The sequence below is a fragment of the Cottoperca gobio genome, chromosome 2 (genome assembly GCF_900634415.1).
Source record: "Cottoperca gobio chromosome 2, fCotGob3.1, whole genome shotgun sequence".
NCBI lineage: Eukaryota > Metazoa > Chordata > Actinopteri > Perciformes > Bovichtidae > Cottoperca > Cottoperca gobio.
In genome coordinates, this window is record NC_041356.1 from 1 (window position 1) to 13,845 (window position 13,845).

General features: G+C 41.4%; 29 non-coding genes and 9 pseudogenes across 29 annotated transcripts; all 38 read right to left on the minus strand.

Annotated features, from left to right (window-relative positions):
* Positions 1 to 191: 191 nt before the first annotated feature.
* On the minus strand, positions 192 to 310 carry LOC115022056 (5S ribosomal RNA). Its single transcript, XR_003833808.1, has one exon. It is a non-coding gene; the product is annotated as a 5S ribosomal RNA (ribosomal RNA).
* A 119-nt stretch (positions 311 to 429) lies between these two features.
* LOC115022453 (5S ribosomal RNA) lies at positions 430 to 548 on the minus strand. Its single transcript, XR_003833889.1, has one exon. It is a non-coding gene; the product is annotated as a 5S ribosomal RNA (ribosomal RNA).
* Positions 549 to 669: 121 nt separating this feature from the next.
* Positions 670 to 788, minus strand: LOC115022511 (5S ribosomal RNA). The gene has a single exon (XR_003833905.1). It is a non-coding gene; the product is annotated as a 5S ribosomal RNA (ribosomal RNA).
* A 120-nt stretch (positions 789 to 908) lies between these two features.
* Positions 909 to 1,027, minus strand: LOC115022566 (5S ribosomal RNA). The gene has a single exon (XR_003833918.1). It is a non-coding gene; the product is annotated as a 5S ribosomal RNA (ribosomal RNA).
* A 119-nt stretch (positions 1,028 to 1,146) lies between these two features.
* LOC115022632 (5S ribosomal RNA) lies at positions 1,147 to 1,265 on the minus strand. The gene has a single exon (XR_003833930.1). It is a non-coding gene; the product is annotated as a 5S ribosomal RNA (ribosomal RNA).
* Positions 1,266 to 1,385: 120 nt separating this feature from the next.
* On the minus strand, positions 1,386 to 1,504 carry LOC115022078 (5S ribosomal RNA). Its single transcript, XR_003833814.1, has one exon. It is a non-coding gene; the product is annotated as a 5S ribosomal RNA (ribosomal RNA).
* A 120-nt stretch (positions 1,505 to 1,624) lies between these two features.
* LOC115022128 (5S ribosomal RNA) lies at positions 1,625 to 1,743 on the minus strand. The gene has a single exon (XR_003833825.1). It is a non-coding gene; the product is annotated as a 5S ribosomal RNA (ribosomal RNA).
* Positions 1,744 to 1,863: 120 nt separating this feature from the next.
* LOC115022289 (5S ribosomal RNA) lies at positions 1,864 to 1,982 on the minus strand. Its single transcript, XR_003833872.1, has one exon. It is a non-coding gene; the product is annotated as a 5S ribosomal RNA (ribosomal RNA).
* Positions 1,983 to 2,102: 120 nt separating this feature from the next.
* LOC115022177 (5S ribosomal RNA) lies at positions 2,103 to 2,221 on the minus strand. The gene has a single exon (XR_003833841.1). It is a non-coding gene; the product is annotated as a 5S ribosomal RNA (ribosomal RNA).
* A 120-nt stretch (positions 2,222 to 2,341) lies between these two features.
* LOC115022227 (5S ribosomal RNA) lies at positions 2,342 to 2,460 on the minus strand. Its single transcript, XR_003833853.1, has one exon. It is a non-coding gene; the product is annotated as a 5S ribosomal RNA (ribosomal RNA).
* A 120-nt stretch (positions 2,461 to 2,580) lies between these two features.
* Positions 2,581 to 2,700, minus strand: LOC115022316 (5S ribosomal RNA). The gene has a single exon (XR_003833876.1). It is a non-coding gene; the product is annotated as a 5S ribosomal RNA (ribosomal RNA).
* Positions 2,701 to 2,821: 121 nt separating this feature from the next.
* Positions 2,822 to 2,941, minus strand: LOC115022329 (uncharacterized; annotated as a pseudogene).
* A 118-nt stretch (positions 2,942 to 3,059) lies between these two features.
* Positions 3,060 to 3,179, minus strand: LOC115022323 (5S ribosomal RNA). Its single transcript, XR_003833877.1, has one exon. It is a non-coding gene; the product is annotated as a 5S ribosomal RNA (ribosomal RNA).
* Positions 3,180 to 3,300: 121 nt separating this feature from the next.
* On the minus strand, positions 3,301 to 3,419 carry LOC115022282 (5S ribosomal RNA). Its single transcript, XR_003833871.1, has one exon. It is a non-coding gene; the product is annotated as a 5S ribosomal RNA (ribosomal RNA).
* A 120-nt stretch (positions 3,420 to 3,539) lies between these two features.
* LOC115022352 (5S ribosomal RNA) lies at positions 3,540 to 3,658 on the minus strand. Its single transcript, XR_003833878.1, has one exon. It is a non-coding gene; the product is annotated as a 5S ribosomal RNA (ribosomal RNA).
* Positions 3,659 to 3,779: 121 nt separating this feature from the next.
* LOC115022416 (5S ribosomal RNA) lies at positions 3,780 to 3,898 on the minus strand. The gene has a single exon (XR_003833882.1). It is a non-coding gene; the product is annotated as a 5S ribosomal RNA (ribosomal RNA).
* A 120-nt stretch (positions 3,899 to 4,018) lies between these two features.
* Positions 4,019 to 4,137, minus strand: LOC115022437 (5S ribosomal RNA). The gene has a single exon (XR_003833885.1). It is a non-coding gene; the product is annotated as a 5S ribosomal RNA (ribosomal RNA).
* Positions 4,138 to 4,256: 119 nt separating this feature from the next.
* On the minus strand, positions 4,257 to 4,375 carry LOC115022440 (5S ribosomal RNA). Its single transcript, XR_003833886.1, has one exon. It is a non-coding gene; the product is annotated as a 5S ribosomal RNA (ribosomal RNA).
* A 120-nt stretch (positions 4,376 to 4,495) lies between these two features.
* On the minus strand, positions 4,496 to 4,614 carry LOC115022448 (5S ribosomal RNA). Its single transcript, XR_003833888.1, has one exon. It is a non-coding gene; the product is annotated as a 5S ribosomal RNA (ribosomal RNA).
* Positions 4,615 to 4,736: 122 nt separating this feature from the next.
* LOC115022458 (5S ribosomal RNA) lies at positions 4,737 to 4,855 on the minus strand. Its single transcript, XR_003833892.1, has one exon. It is a non-coding gene; the product is annotated as a 5S ribosomal RNA (ribosomal RNA).
* Positions 4,856 to 4,975: 120 nt separating this feature from the next.
* Positions 4,976 to 5,094, minus strand: LOC115022302 (5S ribosomal RNA). Its single transcript, XR_003833874.1, has one exon. It is a non-coding gene; the product is annotated as a 5S ribosomal RNA (ribosomal RNA).
* Positions 5,095 to 5,214: 120 nt separating this feature from the next.
* On the minus strand, positions 5,215 to 5,333 carry LOC115022463 (5S ribosomal RNA). The gene has a single exon (XR_003833893.1). It is a non-coding gene; the product is annotated as a 5S ribosomal RNA (ribosomal RNA).
* A 120-nt stretch (positions 5,334 to 5,453) lies between these two features.
* LOC115022467 (5S ribosomal RNA) lies at positions 5,454 to 5,572 on the minus strand. The gene has a single exon (XR_003833894.1). It is a non-coding gene; the product is annotated as a 5S ribosomal RNA (ribosomal RNA).
* Positions 5,573 to 5,693: 121 nt separating this feature from the next.
* On the minus strand, positions 5,694 to 5,812 carry LOC115022473 (5S ribosomal RNA). Its single transcript, XR_003833896.1, has one exon. It is a non-coding gene; the product is annotated as a 5S ribosomal RNA (ribosomal RNA).
* Positions 5,813 to 5,932: 120 nt separating this feature from the next.
* On the minus strand, positions 5,933 to 6,051 carry LOC115022479 (5S ribosomal RNA). The gene has a single exon (XR_003833897.1). It is a non-coding gene; the product is annotated as a 5S ribosomal RNA (ribosomal RNA).
* Positions 6,052 to 6,171: 120 nt separating this feature from the next.
* LOC115022275 (5S ribosomal RNA) lies at positions 6,172 to 6,290 on the minus strand. The gene has a single exon (XR_003833868.1). It is a non-coding gene; the product is annotated as a 5S ribosomal RNA (ribosomal RNA).
* Positions 6,291 to 6,410: 120 nt separating this feature from the next.
* On the minus strand, positions 6,411 to 6,529 carry LOC115022483 (5S ribosomal RNA). The gene has a single exon (XR_003833899.1). It is a non-coding gene; the product is annotated as a 5S ribosomal RNA (ribosomal RNA).
* Positions 6,530 to 6,649: 120 nt separating this feature from the next.
* On the minus strand, positions 6,650 to 6,768 carry LOC115022309 (5S ribosomal RNA). Its single transcript, XR_003833875.1, has one exon. It is a non-coding gene; the product is annotated as a 5S ribosomal RNA (ribosomal RNA).
* Positions 6,769 to 6,889: 121 nt separating this feature from the next.
* On the minus strand, positions 6,890 to 7,008 carry LOC115022359 (uncharacterized; annotated as a pseudogene).
* A 120-nt stretch (positions 7,009 to 7,128) lies between these two features.
* Positions 7,129 to 7,237, minus strand: LOC115022408 (uncharacterized; annotated as a pseudogene).
* Positions 7,238 to 7,357: 120 nt separating this feature from the next.
* Positions 7,358 to 7,476, minus strand: LOC115022342 (uncharacterized; annotated as a pseudogene).
* A 120-nt stretch (positions 7,477 to 7,596) lies between these two features.
* LOC115022334 (uncharacterized) lies at positions 7,597 to 7,715 on the minus strand (annotated as a pseudogene).
* A 118-nt stretch (positions 7,716 to 7,833) lies between these two features.
* Positions 7,834 to 7,952, minus strand: LOC115022296 (5S ribosomal RNA). The gene has a single exon (XR_003833873.1). It is a non-coding gene; the product is annotated as a 5S ribosomal RNA (ribosomal RNA).
* A 120-nt stretch (positions 7,953 to 8,072) lies between these two features.
* Positions 8,073 to 8,191, minus strand: LOC115022368 (uncharacterized; annotated as a pseudogene).
* Positions 8,192 to 8,540: 349 nt separating this feature from the next.
* LOC115022395 (uncharacterized) lies at positions 8,541 to 8,659 on the minus strand (annotated as a pseudogene).
* Positions 8,660 to 8,779: 120 nt separating this feature from the next.
* On the minus strand, positions 8,780 to 8,898 carry LOC115022363 (uncharacterized; annotated as a pseudogene).
* A 120-nt stretch (positions 8,899 to 9,018) lies between these two features.
* On the minus strand, positions 9,019 to 9,127 carry LOC115022389 (uncharacterized; annotated as a pseudogene).
* A 924-nt stretch (positions 9,128 to 10,051) lies between these two features.
* trnak-cuu (transfer RNA lysine (anticodon CUU)) lies at positions 10,052 to 10,124 on the minus strand. The gene has a single exon. It is a non-coding gene; the product is annotated as a tRNA-Lys (tRNA).
* Between the last annotated feature and the right edge of the window lie 3,721 nt (positions 10,125 to 13,845).

Consider the following 13,845-nt stretch of genomic DNA (forward strand, 5'->3'; position numbering starts at 1 on the left):
CTCAGCCCACTCTGCTTAGCTTCCGAGATCAGATGAGATCGGGTGTTGTCAGTGTGGTATGGCCGTAATTCTAAAGTAGAGCATATACACTTGCTGTTTATATGAAGGTAAAACACAATGAATTGTCTTTCTTAATATACGCGGACAGTCTATTCATGTCTTCATTTTGCTAATTAAGAAGGTAAACAAAATGCTTACAGCACCGGGTATTCCCAGGCGGTCACCCATCCAAGTACTGACCCAGCCCAACTCTGCTTAGCTTCCGAGATCAGACGAGATCGGGCGTTGTCAGTGTGGTATGGCCGTAATCTAAATAGAGCATATACACTTGCTGTTATATGAAGGTAAAACCAATGAATTGTCTTTTCTTAATATACGCGGACAGTTCTATTCATGTCTTCATTTTGCTAATTAAGAAGGTTAACAAAATGCTTACAGCACCGGGTATTCCCAGGCGGTCACCCATCCAAGTACTGACCCAGCCCAACTCTGCTTAGCTTCCGAGATCAGACGAGATCGGGCGTTGTCAGTGTGGTATGGCCGTAATCTGAAAATAGAGCATATACACTTGCTGTTATATGAAGGTAAAACACAATGAATTGTCTTTTCTTAATATACGCGGACAGTTCTATTCATGTCTTCATTTTGCTAATTAAGAAGGAAACAAAATGCTTACAGCACCGGGTATTCCCAGGCGGTCACCCATCCAAGTACTGACCCAGCCCAACTCTGCTTAGCTTCCGAGATCAGACGAGATCGGGCGTTGTCAGTGTGGTATGGCCGTAATCTGAAATAGAGCATATACACTTGCTGTTTATTGAAGGTAAAACACAATGAATTGTCTTTTCTTAATATACGCGGACAGTTCTATTCATGTCTTCATTTTGCTAATTAAGAAGGAAACAAAATGCTTACAGCACCGGGTATTCCCAGGCGGTCACCCATCCAAGTACTGACCCAGCCCAACTCTGCTTAGCTTCCGAGATCAGACGAGATCGGGCGTTGTCAGTGTGGTATGGCCGTAATCTAAATAGAGCATATACACTTGCTGTTTATTGAAGGTAAAACACAATGAATTGTCTTTTCTTAATATACGCGGACAGTTCTATTCATGTCTTCATTTTGCTAATTAAGAAGGAAACAAAATGCTTACAGCACCGGGTATTCCCAGGCGGTCACCCATCCAAGTACTGACCCAGCCCAACTCTGCTTAGCTTCCGAGATCAGACGAGATCGGGCGTTGTCAGTGTGGTATGGCCGTAATCTGAAATAGAGCATATACACTTGCTGTTTATTGAAGGTAAAACACAATGAATTGTCTTTTCTTAATATACGCGGACAGTTCTATTCATGTCTTCATTTTGCTAATTAAGAAGGAAACAAAATGCTTACAGCACCGGGTATTCCCAGGCGGTCACCCATCCAAGTACTGACCCAGCCCAACTCTGCTTAGCTTCCGAGATCAGACGAGATCGGGCGTTGTCAGTGTGGTATGGCCGTAATCTAAAATAGAGCATATACACTTGCTTTATATTGAAGGTAAAACACAATGAATTGTCTTTTCTTAATATACGCGGACAGTTCTATTCATGTCTTCATTTTGCTAATTAAGAAGGAAACAAAATGCTTACAGCACCGGGTATTCCCAGGCGGTCACCCATCCAAGTACTGACCCAGCCCAACTCTGCTTAGCTTCCGAGATCAGACGAGATCGGGCGTTGTCAGTGTGGTATGGCCGTAATCTGAAATAGAGCATATACACTTGCTGTTTATTGAAGGTAAAACACAATGAATTGTCTTTTCTTAATATACGCGGACAGTTCTATTCATGTCTTCATTTTGCTAATTAAGAAGGAAACAAAATGCTTACAGCACCGGGTATTCCCAGGCAGTCACCCATCCAAGTACTGACCCAGCCCAACTCTGCTTAGCTTCCGAGATCAGACGAGATCGGGCGTTGTCAGTGTGGTATGGCCGTAATCTAAAATAGAGCATATACACTTGCTTTATATTGAAGGTAAAACACAATGAATTGTCTTTTCTTAATATACGCGGACAGTTCTATTCATGTCTTCATTTTGCTAATTAAGAAGGAAACAAAATGCTTACAGCACCGGGTATTCCCAGGCGGTCACCCATCCAAGTACTGACCCAGCCCAACTCTGCTTAGCTTCCGAGATCAGACGAGATCGGGCGTTGTCAGTGTGGTATGGCCGTAATCTAAAATAGAGCATATACACTTGCTTTATATTGAAGGTAAAACACAATGAATTGTCTTTTCTTAATATACGCGGACAGTTCTATTCATGTCTTCATTTTGCTAATTAAGAAGGAAACAAAATGCTTACAGCACCGGGTATTCCCAGGCGGTCACCCATCCAAGTACTGACCCAGCCCAACTCTGCTTAGCTTCCGAGATCAGACGAGATCGGGCGTTGTCAGTGTGGTATGGCCGTAATCTGAAATAGAGCATATACACTTGCTGTTTATTGAAGGTAAAACACAATGAATTGTCTTTTCTTAATATACGCGGACAGTTCTATTCATGTCTTCATTTTGCTAATTAAGAAGGAAACAAAATGCTTACAGCACCAGGTATTCCCAGGCGGTCACCCATCCAAGTACTGACCCAGCCCAACTCTGCTTAGCTTCCGAGAATCAGACGAGATCGGGCGTTGTCAGTGTGGTATGGCCGTAATCTAAAATAGAGCATATACACTTGCTTTATATTGAAGGTAAAACACAATGAATTGTCTTTTCTTAATATACGCGGACAGTTCTATTCAATGTCTTCATTTTGCTAATTAAGAAGGAAACAAAATGCTTACAGCACCGGGTATTCCCAGGCGGTCACCCATCCAAGTACTGACCCAGCCCAACTCTGCTTAGCTTGCCGAGATCAGACGAGATCGGGCATTGTCAGTGTGGTATGGCCGTAATCTAAATAGAGCATATACACTTGCTGTTTATTGAAGGTAAAACACAATGAATTGTCTTTTCTTAATATACGCGGACAGTTCTATTCATGTCTTCATTTTGCTAATTAGAAGGAAACAAAATGCTTACAGCACCGGGTATTCCCAGGCGGTCACCCATCCAAGTACTGACCCAGCCCAACTCTGCTTAGCTTCCGAGAATCAGACGAGATCGGGCGTTGTCAGTGTGGTATGGCCGTAATCTAAAATAGAGCATATACACTTGCTTTATATTGAAGGTAAAACACAATGAATTGTCTTTTCTTAATATACGCGGACAGTTCTATTCAATGTCTTCATTTTGCTAATTAAGAAGGAAACAAAATGCTTACAGCACCGGGTATTCCCAGGCGGTCACCCATCCAAGTACTGACCCAGCCCAACTCTGCTTAGCTTCCGAGATCAGACGAGATCGGGCGTTGTCAGTGTGGTATGGCCGTAATCTGAAATAGAGCATATACACTTGCTGTTTATTGAAGGTAAAACACAATGAATTGTCTTTTCTTAATATACGCGGACAGTTCTATTCATGTCTTCATTTTGCTAATTAAGAAGGAAACAAAATGCTTACAGCACCGGGTATTCCCAGGCGGTCACCCATCCAAGTACTGACCCAGCCCAACTCTGCTTAGCTTCCGAGATCAGACGAGATCGGGCGTTGTCAGTGTGGTATGGCCGTAATCTGAAATAGAGCATATACACTTGCTGTTTATTGAAGGTAAAACACAATGAATTGTCTTTTCTTAATATACGCTGGACAGTTCTATTCATGTCTTCATTTTGCTAATTAAGAAGGAAACAAAATGCTTACAGCACCGGGTATTCCCAGGCGGTCACCCATCCAAGTACTGACCCAGCCCAACTCTGCTTAGCTTCCGAGATCAGACGAGATCGGGCGTTGTCAGTGTGGTATGGCCGTAATCTAAAATAGAGCATATACACTTGCTTTATATTGAAGGTAAAACACAATGAATTGTCTTTTCTTAATATACGCGGACAGTTCTATTCATGTCTTCATTTTGCTAATTAAGAAGGAAACAAAATGCTTACAGCACCGGGTATTCCCAGGCGGTCACCCATCCAAGTACTGACCCAGCCCAACTCTGCTTAGCTTCCGAGATCAGACGAGATCGGGCGTTGTCAGTGTGGTATGGCCGTAATCTAAATAGAGCATATACACTTGCTGTTTATTGAAGGTAAAACACAATGAATTGTCTTTTCTTAATATACGCGGACAGTTCTATTCATGTCTTCATTTTGCTAATTAAGAAGGAAACAAAATGCTTACAGCACCGGGTATTCCCAGGCGGTCACCCATCCAAGTACTGACCCAGCCCAACTCTGCTTAGCTTCCGAGATCAGACGAGATCGGGCGTTGTCAGTGTGGTATGGCCGTAATCTGAAATAGAGCATATACACTTGCTGTTTATTGAAGGTAAAACACAATGAATTGTCTTTTCTTAATATACGCGGACAGTTCTATTCATGTCTTCATTTTGCTAATTAAGAAGGAAACAAAATGCTTACAGCACCGGGTATTCCCAGGCGGTCACCCATCCAAGTACTGACCCAGCCCAACTCTGCTTAGCTTCCGAGATCAGACGAGATCGGGCGTTGTCAGTGTGGTATGGCCGTAATCTGAAATAGAGCATATACACTTGCTGTTATATTGAAGGTAAAACACAATGAATTGTCTTTTCTTAATATACGCGGACAGTTCTATTCAATGTCTTCATTTTGCTAATTAAGAAGGAAACAAAATGCTTACAGCACCGGGTATTCCCAGGCGGTCACCCATCCAAGTACTGACCCAGCCCAACTCTGCTTAGCTTCCGAGATCAGACGAGATCGGGCGTTGTCAGTGTGGTATGGCCGTAATCTGAAATAGAGCATATACACTTGCTGTTTATTGAAGGTAAAACACAATGAATTGTCTTTTCTTAATATACGTGGACAGTTCTATTCATGTCTTCATTTTGCTAATTAAGAAGGAAACAAAATGCTTACTGCACCGGGTATTCCCAGGCGGTCACCCATCCAAGTACTGACCCAGCCCAACTCTGCTTAGCTTCCGAGATCAGACGAGATCGGGCGTTGTCAGTGTGGTATGGCCGTAATCTGAAATAGAGCATATACACTTGCTTTATATTGAAGGTAAAACACAATGAATTGTCTTTTCTTAATATACGCGGACAGTTCTATTCATGTCTTCATTTTGCTAATTAAGAAGGAAACAAAATGCTTACAGCACCGGGTATTCCCAGGCGGTCACCCATCCAAGTACTGACCCAGCCCAACTCTGCTTAGCTTCCGAGATCAGACGAGATCGGGCGTTGTCAGTGTGGTATGGCCGTAATCTAAAATATAGCATATACACTTGCTGTTTATTGAAGGTAAAACACAATGAATTGTCTTTTCTTAATATACGCGGACAGTTCTATTCATGTCTTCATTTTGCTAATTAAGAAGGAAACAAAATGCTTACAGCACCGGGTATTCCCAGGCGGTCACCCATCCAAGTACTGACCCAGCCCAACTCTGCTTAGCTTCCGAGATCAGACGAGATCGGGCGTTGTCAGTGTGGTATGGCCGTAATCTGAAATAGAGCATATACACTTGCTGTTTATTGAAGGTAAAACACAATGAATTGTCTTTTCTTAATATACTGCGGACAGTTCTATTCATGTCTTCATTTTGCTAATTAAGAAGGAAACAAAATGCTTACAGCACCGGGTATTCCCAGGCGGTCACCCATCCAAGTACTGACCCAGCCCAACTCTGCTTAGCTTCCGAGATCAGACGAGATCGGGCGTTGTCAGTGTGGTATGGCCGTAATCTGAAATAGAGCATATACACTTGCTGTTTATTGAAGGTAAAACACAATGAATTGTCTTTTCTTAATATACGCGGACAGTTCTATTCATGTCTTCATTTTGCTAATTAAGAAGGAAACAAAATGCTTACAGCACCGGGTATTCCCAGGCGGTCACCCATCCAAGTACTGACCCAGCCCAACTCTGCTTAGCTTCCGAGATCAGACGAGATCGGGCGTTGTCAGTGTGGTATGGCCGTAATCTGAAATAGAGCATATACACTTGCTGTTTATTGAAGGTAAAACACAATGAATTGTCTTTTCTTAATATACGCGGACAGTTCTATTCATGTCTTCATTTTGCTAATTAAGAAGGAAACAAAATGCTTACAGCACCGGGTATTCCCAGGCGGTCACCCATCCAAGTACTGACCCAGCCCAACTCTGCTTAGCTTCCGAGATCAGACGAGATCGGGCATTGTCAGTGTGGTATGGCCGTAATCTGAAATAGAGCATATACACTTGCTGTTTATTGAAGGTAAAACACAATGAATTGTCTTTTCTTAATATACGCGGACAGTTCTATTCATGTCTTCATTTTGCTAATTAAGAAGGAAACAAAATGCTTACAGCACCGGGTATTCCCAGGCGGTCACCCATCCAAGTACTGACCCAGCCCAACTCTGCTTAGCTTCCGAGATCAGACGAGATCGGGCGTTGTCAGTGTGGTATGGCCGTAATCTGAAATAGAGCATATACACTTGCTGTTTATTGAAGGTAAAACACAATGAATTGTCTTTTCTTAATATACGCGGACAGTTCTATTCATGTCTTCATTTTGCTAATTAAGAAGGAAACAAAATGCTTACAGCACCGGGTATTCCCAGGCGGTCACCCATCCAAGTACTGACCCAGCCCAACTCTGCTTAACTTCCGAGATCAGACGAGATCGGGCGTTGTCTGTGTGGTATTGCCGTAATCTGAAATAGAGCATATACACTTGCCTGTTTATTGAAGGTAAAACCCAATGAATTGTTTTTTCTTAATATACGCGGATAGTTCTATTCATGTCTTCATTTTGCGAATTAAGAAGGAAACAAAATGCTTACAGCACCAGGTATTTCCAGGCGTTCACCCATCCAAGTACTGACCCAGCCCAACTCTGCTTAACTTCCGAGATCAGACGAGATCGGGCGTTGTCTGTGTGGTATGGCCGTAATCTGAAAAAGAGCATATACACTTGCCGTTTATTGAAGGTAAAACCCAATGAATTGTCTTTTCTTAATATACGCGGATAGTTCTATTCATGTCTTCATTTTACGAATTAAGAAGGAAACAAAATGCTTACAGCACCAGGTATTCCCAGGCGGTCACACATCCAAGTACTGACCCAGCCTAACTCTGCTTAGCTTCCGAGATCAGGCGTTGTCAGTGTGGTATGGCCGTAATCTGAAATAGAGCATATACACTTGCTGTTTATTGAAGGTAAAACACAATGAATTGTCTTTTCTTAATATACGCGGACAGTTCTATTCATGTCTTCATTTTGCTAATTAAGAAGGAAACAAAATGCTTACAGCACCGGGTATTCCCAGGCATTCACCCATCCAAGTACTGACCTAGCCCAACTCTGCTTAGCTTCCGAGATCAGACGAGATCGGGCATTGTCAGTGTGGTATGGCCGTAATCTGAAATACAGCATATACACTTGCTGTTTATTGAAGGTAAAACACAATGAATTGTCTTTTCTTAATATACGCGGACAGTTCTATTCATGTCTTCATTTAGCTAATTAAGAAGGAAACAAAATGCTTACAGCACGGGGTATTCCCAGGCAGTCATCCACCCAAGTACTGACCCAGCCCAACTCTGCTTAGCTTCCGAGATCAGACGAGATCGGGCGTTGTCAGGGTGGTATGGCCGTAATCTAAATAGAGCATATACACTTGCTGTTTATTAAAGTAAAACACAATGAATTGTCTTTTCTTAATATACGCGGACTGTTCTAATTATGTCTTCATTTTGCTAATTAAGAAGGAAACAAAATGCTTACAGCACCGGGTATTCCCAGGCGGTCACCCATCCAAGTACTGACCCAGCCCAACTCTGTTTAGCTTCCGAGATCATACGAGATCGGGCGTTGTCAGTGTGGTATGGCCGTAATCTGAAATAGAGCATATACACTTGCTGTTTATTGAAGGTAAAACCCAATGAATTGTCTTTTCTTAATATACGCGGATAGTTCTATTCATGTCTTCATTTTGCGAATTAAGAAGGAAACAAAATGCTTACAGCACCAGGTATTTCCAGGCATTCACCCATCCAAGTACTGACCCAGCCCAACTCTGCTTAACTTCCGAGATCAGACGAGATCGGGCATTGTCTGTGTGGTATGGCCGTAATCTGAAAAAGAGCATATACACTTGCCGTTTATTGAAGGTAAAACCCAATGAATTGTCTTTTCTTAATATACGCGGATAGTTCTATTCATGTCTTCATTTTACGAATTAAGAAGGAAACAAAATGCTTACAGCACCAGGTATTCCCAGGCGGTCACACATCCAAGTACTGACCCAGCCTAACTCTGCTTAGCTTCCGACATCAGGCGTTGTCAGTGTGGTATGGCCGTAATCTGAAATAGAGCATATACACTTGCTGTTTATTGAAGGTAAAACACAATGAAATGTCTTTTCTTAATATACGCGGACAGTTCTATTCATGTCTTCATTTTGCTAATTAAGAAGGAAACAAAATGCTTACAGCACCGGGTATTCCCAGGCATTCACCCATCCAAGTACTGACCCAACCCAACTCTGCTTAGCTTCCGAGATCAGGCGAGACCGGGCATTGTCAGTGTGGTATGGCCGTAATCTAAAATAGAGCATATACACTTGCTGTTTATTGAAGGTAAAACACAATGAATTGTCTTTTCTTAATATACGCGGACAGTTCTATTCATGTCTTTATTTTGCTAATTAAGAAGGAAACAAAATGCTTACAGCACGGGGTATTCCCAGGCAGTCATCCTCCCAAGTACTGACCCAGCCCAACTCTGCTTACCTTCCGAGATCAGACGAGATCGGGCGTTGTCAGGGTGGTATGGCCGTAATCTAAAATAGAGCATATACACTTGCTTTATATTGAAGGTAAAACACAATGAATTGTCTTTTCTTAATATACGCGGACAGTTCTATTCATGTCTTCATTTTGCGAATTAAGAAGGAAACAAAATGCTTACAGCACGGGGTATTCCCAGGCGGTCACCCATCCAAGTACTGACCCAGCCCAACTCTGCTTAGCTTCCGAGATCAGGCGTTGTCAGTGTGGTATGGCCGTAATCTGAAATAGAGCATATACACTTGCAATTTATTGAAGGTAAAACACAATGAATTGTCTTGCCAAAACATAAAAAAGAAAAACTTTCCAGCAGAAACCGAACAGACAAAATTCTGAATTTTACCAACCAAATAAATCGTACTCACAGTGAAAAGAAATGGCTGTCAGAAGTGGGATTTGAACCCACGCCTCCAGAGGAGACTGCTACCTTAACGCAGCGCCTTAGTCTGATCAGCCATCCTGACTATAAAATCATTATCTACAGAACAAATAAAGTTAAAGTCTTTGTGCATTTTGGGAAGATCAAAAAATAAAAGTTTAAAATCCCAAAGGAAATAAGTCTGTGCAGAGATTCTGAATTTTACCAACCAAATAAATTGTACTCGCAACAATGGACCTATTGAGAACCGATTCTTCCCGAGATCATATTTCAGGTAATGGTTACAGTGAAAAGAACTGGCTGTCAGAAGTGGGATTTGAACACATGCCTCCAGAGGAGACTGCGACCTTAACGCAGCGCCTTAGACTGCTCGGCCATCCTGACTATAAAATCATTATCTACAGTAGAAAAAAATCTTAAAAAAAGAACAAATACAGTTAAAGTCTTTGTGCATTTTGATAAGAGCAAAAGATAGAAGTTTAAAATCCCAAAGGAAATAAGTCTGTGCAGAGATTCTGAATTTTACCAACCAAATCAATTGTACTAGCAACAGGGGACGTCATTAGAACCGATACCTCCCAAGATCATATTTCAGGTAATGGTTACAGTGTCAAATACAGTTAAAGTCTTTGTGCATTTTGGTAAGAGCAAAAAATAGAAGTTTAAAATCCCAAAGGAAATAAGAATGTGCAGAGATTCAGAATTTTACCAACCAAATCAATTGTACTAGCAACAGGGGACAAATACATATAAAGTCGAAAAGGCCAACGCCCAACGTGGTGCTCGAACCCACGACCCTGAGATTAAGAGTTTCATGCTCTACCGACAGAGCTAGCCGGGCCTGTAATTCTGAAAAATTGGGTCGTCGGTTCGAGCCTCTCCATGGGAGATGGTATATTGTACTGTGGACAGCTCTGCTCAAGGGTTAACTTTGATCCAAAAGAACCAAACCTGTTAGTGAAACACTCCAGAATGTGTAAAAACAGGTCCAGACGTGCTAAATGTGAATCCACCATCTTGAGACCATCTCGGCTCACTTGTTTTCGACCATATTCAAGGGTGAGATTGCTGTGAGTAACCAAACCACACCTAGACTAACTACGGCTGGGGACAAAATGGTCCAGGTTTCAAAGAAAAGGTTACCTTCGGTGCTACAACATACAATGAACCCTCTCGAGGACATCTCGGCCCACTTGTTTTGCTCAGCATCCTTGGGTGAGATTGTTGTGTTCACCTTGGCCCAGATGAATAAAACCATGTTTTTTATAATGCAGGTTTCGAAACTACTTGTACCAACTGGCTAGGTGTGAATACACCCGGTCTAGGACCTCTCGGCTAACTTGATGTATCCTGAATCTGAGTGTGGAACAGCTGCGTTCACCTTTGACCACCAGGTGGTGAAACAAACCAGATTTTGAAACAACTGGTGCAAACGATATAGGTGTGAATACACTCGAAAAGGCCAATGCCCAACGACCCTGAGGTTAAGAGTCTCATGCTCTACCGACTGAGCTAGCCGGGCCTGTAATTCTGAAAAATTGGGTCGTCGGTTCGAGCCGATCCATGGGAGATGGTATTTTGTACTGTGGACAGCTCTGCTCAAGGGTTAACTTTGATCCAAAGAACCAAACCTGTTAGTGAAACACTCCAGAATGTGTAAAAACAGGTCCAGACGTGCTAAATGTGAATCCACTGTCAGGTAAATTAATCCTAAATTGTATTAATCCACATTGGAAAGACTATCATATGTATTTGTTTACCTCAATATATATATATATATATATATATATATATATATATATATATATATATATATATATATATCTACACTACGAATATGTTTCTGCGCAATTATGTATTTGCTGCACTGAGTGTATTACAAACATAATAGGGGCACTTCCCCTTTAAGAAAACGGGTCAACAAACCATTACTTCCTGACTGCTGACGGAGGAGCGTGTTGGCGCCAAACTGGGACCAATGAGGAGAAGGTCAACGCCTACTCCATGTATTTAGCCACATGTTTTACGACCCTTTGTACACACTGGAGCGGAGCCGTGAGACAGCAACATGGGGGCTTTTAAGCCATGCAGTCTGAGAAAACGGCGATGCGAATTGTGTCCTCAGCTGAGAATATTTTCTATGTTTGACTTATCACGTTAAATAAATATATCGATTGCACCAGAAGATTGCTGTTTTGATTCGACATTCAAGCTCCGAGTTCTTCAACTTTTTCCACCCTTTAATTGGCGTCCCTGGGTGGGCTCCCGGAAGGAGAAGTGAAGAACGATCGCCGAGTATCGTTGTCTGGTATTCATTGCACGTGCAAAAGATCAGGTGAGAGTGAACACCGGTTAAATCAAATATTCACTGCAGGTAGATTAGGAAAATTTATTAATGAATGCCAGCAACAATGTTCGACGGTCATAGCTAATACAACTGCTGTTAAACGATAGAAAGCAATCCTGAATGTTGAAATACATGTGATAAGAGCAAGCATTGAAGATATTAATTGTGTTTCACGATATTTATTAAAAAAGCCTATGGAGGGTTCCAGCGTAGACTGGTTAGGGCCGAGAGCTCATATTTAATCAAAGAAATCCCAAGGTGGGTGTCCGGTCTCATAGTCTCAGATGTTATATATCATCTCCTTTGGGCAAGCATAGTGTAAAACATGTTAAGATTTGTTGTATTGTTGTATTGTTGTGAGTAAAGTGTGTCTCAAGCAGGCCTAAGGCGAGGCTAAGCTAGAGCTGATATTTAGCTAATGCATTGGAGTTTGTAGAACGGGTAAAAACTGTTCAAACTGACTGGTGGACGGTTGTGAAATCAAAGAGAACCGTGGAGTGTATGTGAAGTAGTTTTGAGTTGGAAAAACGTGAAAGAAGGAGACGTTTTTGTGAAAGGCCTCAGAGATTAGGACCAGCTAACTGTGGCCAATTGATGCTGGGTCGCTAATTCCGCCTACTTGATGTTACGAGGCATGAGAAAGTAAAATTGTGATAAACTAAACCTTGAATCTTATGCTGGAGCAGTGTGGGTGGAAATAAAATGCATAAGTGATGTAGTGACCGAGTGATTAAACCAAAGATGCAAGTTTTCTCCAAACTGAAAGGAGAGAAAATTTAGAACAAAGAAACCTCCATTTTCTATCCTTCTTCATCCGGTGGGAATTCAACAAAGAACCCACATCCGGTTGATGGCTAAATGCCTCTGGTGGACAAAATTGAGACTACAACTAAAAGTTTATAGAAACTTTACAAAATTTAAACACCTCCACCTGTAGGACGGCAATTAAAGTGCACCTATATTTAAAATTGTGCACCAGCAGACAAATTGGTAAATTACAATTAAAAATCCAATTGAATTGAGGAAAGCTAAAGAGAAGAAAAATGTGAAACCAGAACCCCAGAGGGAGACTGTAGACCGGACGTCAGAAAAAGGACTGACAAGAGAACATGACTCCCCAGCAACGGGGATCCACACTTCCGGAACCAGGTCGTATATCTGCATTCACACACACTATCATAGTCAATTAAAGGAGGCTGAATTGTAAAGTGTAGAAAACTGTCTCTTATATGTTTTTGAGAAAACATGTTTAATAAGTGTGTGGATGACAGATATGTAGACTTTTTGTGTAATTCTGGAGCAGACAGAAATGATTAGAGCAGAACAGAGCCGCAAAATACTCAGAATAAAGAGTGTAAAATAAAAACAATCAGCTAATGATAGATTACGTTCAGAATAAAAAATAATAATAAAAGATTTTAGTATCAGGCCATATTGGAGATGGTATCTGTTTAAGCAAGAAGTGTCAGAGTGAATTAGATCAAGTGTCAGGAGCAATCCATATTTCCAGTAAGGAAAACTGCCATATATAGGATGGCTGATGGTACCAGAGTTACAGGTAGTAAATAAAGTTGTAGTACCAAGAGCATCCAGAGATCCAGAGAGCACATTTTTAATAATAGATATAGCACACGCATTCTTTTCCAGCTAAGTGGTAAAAGAAAGTCAGATTTAGTTTGAATCTAGTTTGAGGGAAAGAAGTGTGCATTTACATAATAATCCCATAAGGATATGGTGAGCGCCTTGATATAATAAACTACAATTGTTCAAATCAATAGTAAAGAATTTGAGTTACAACATTTCACAATCAGGCAGAGCACTTGAAGAGGAGAGGAATAACTTAATTAGAAGCACCTAAACCAGATTAAGAGATAAATTGTGTAATTTCTGTAGAAGCTGAGTGCCAAATGATGCACTATTAATTAATCCTCTGTCAAAACGGATTTCTAAAAACCCTATATCAGTATCTGATAAGATAATAGGGATTGAAACAGCTGACGAATTATTTAAGAAAATAAAGTTTTGGTAAACTCATCTGTTTTAGAAATACCAGACTATAAGAAACCTTTTATCTAAACTTCATGACATTAGAATTAACACAGAACCATGGAGATAAGAGGAGACCAGTGGTTCACTACTCTTCACAATTAGACCCAGTAGATAAGGCGATGCCTGACCGCACATGAGCAGTAACTGCAGCTTCAATGGCAGGTCA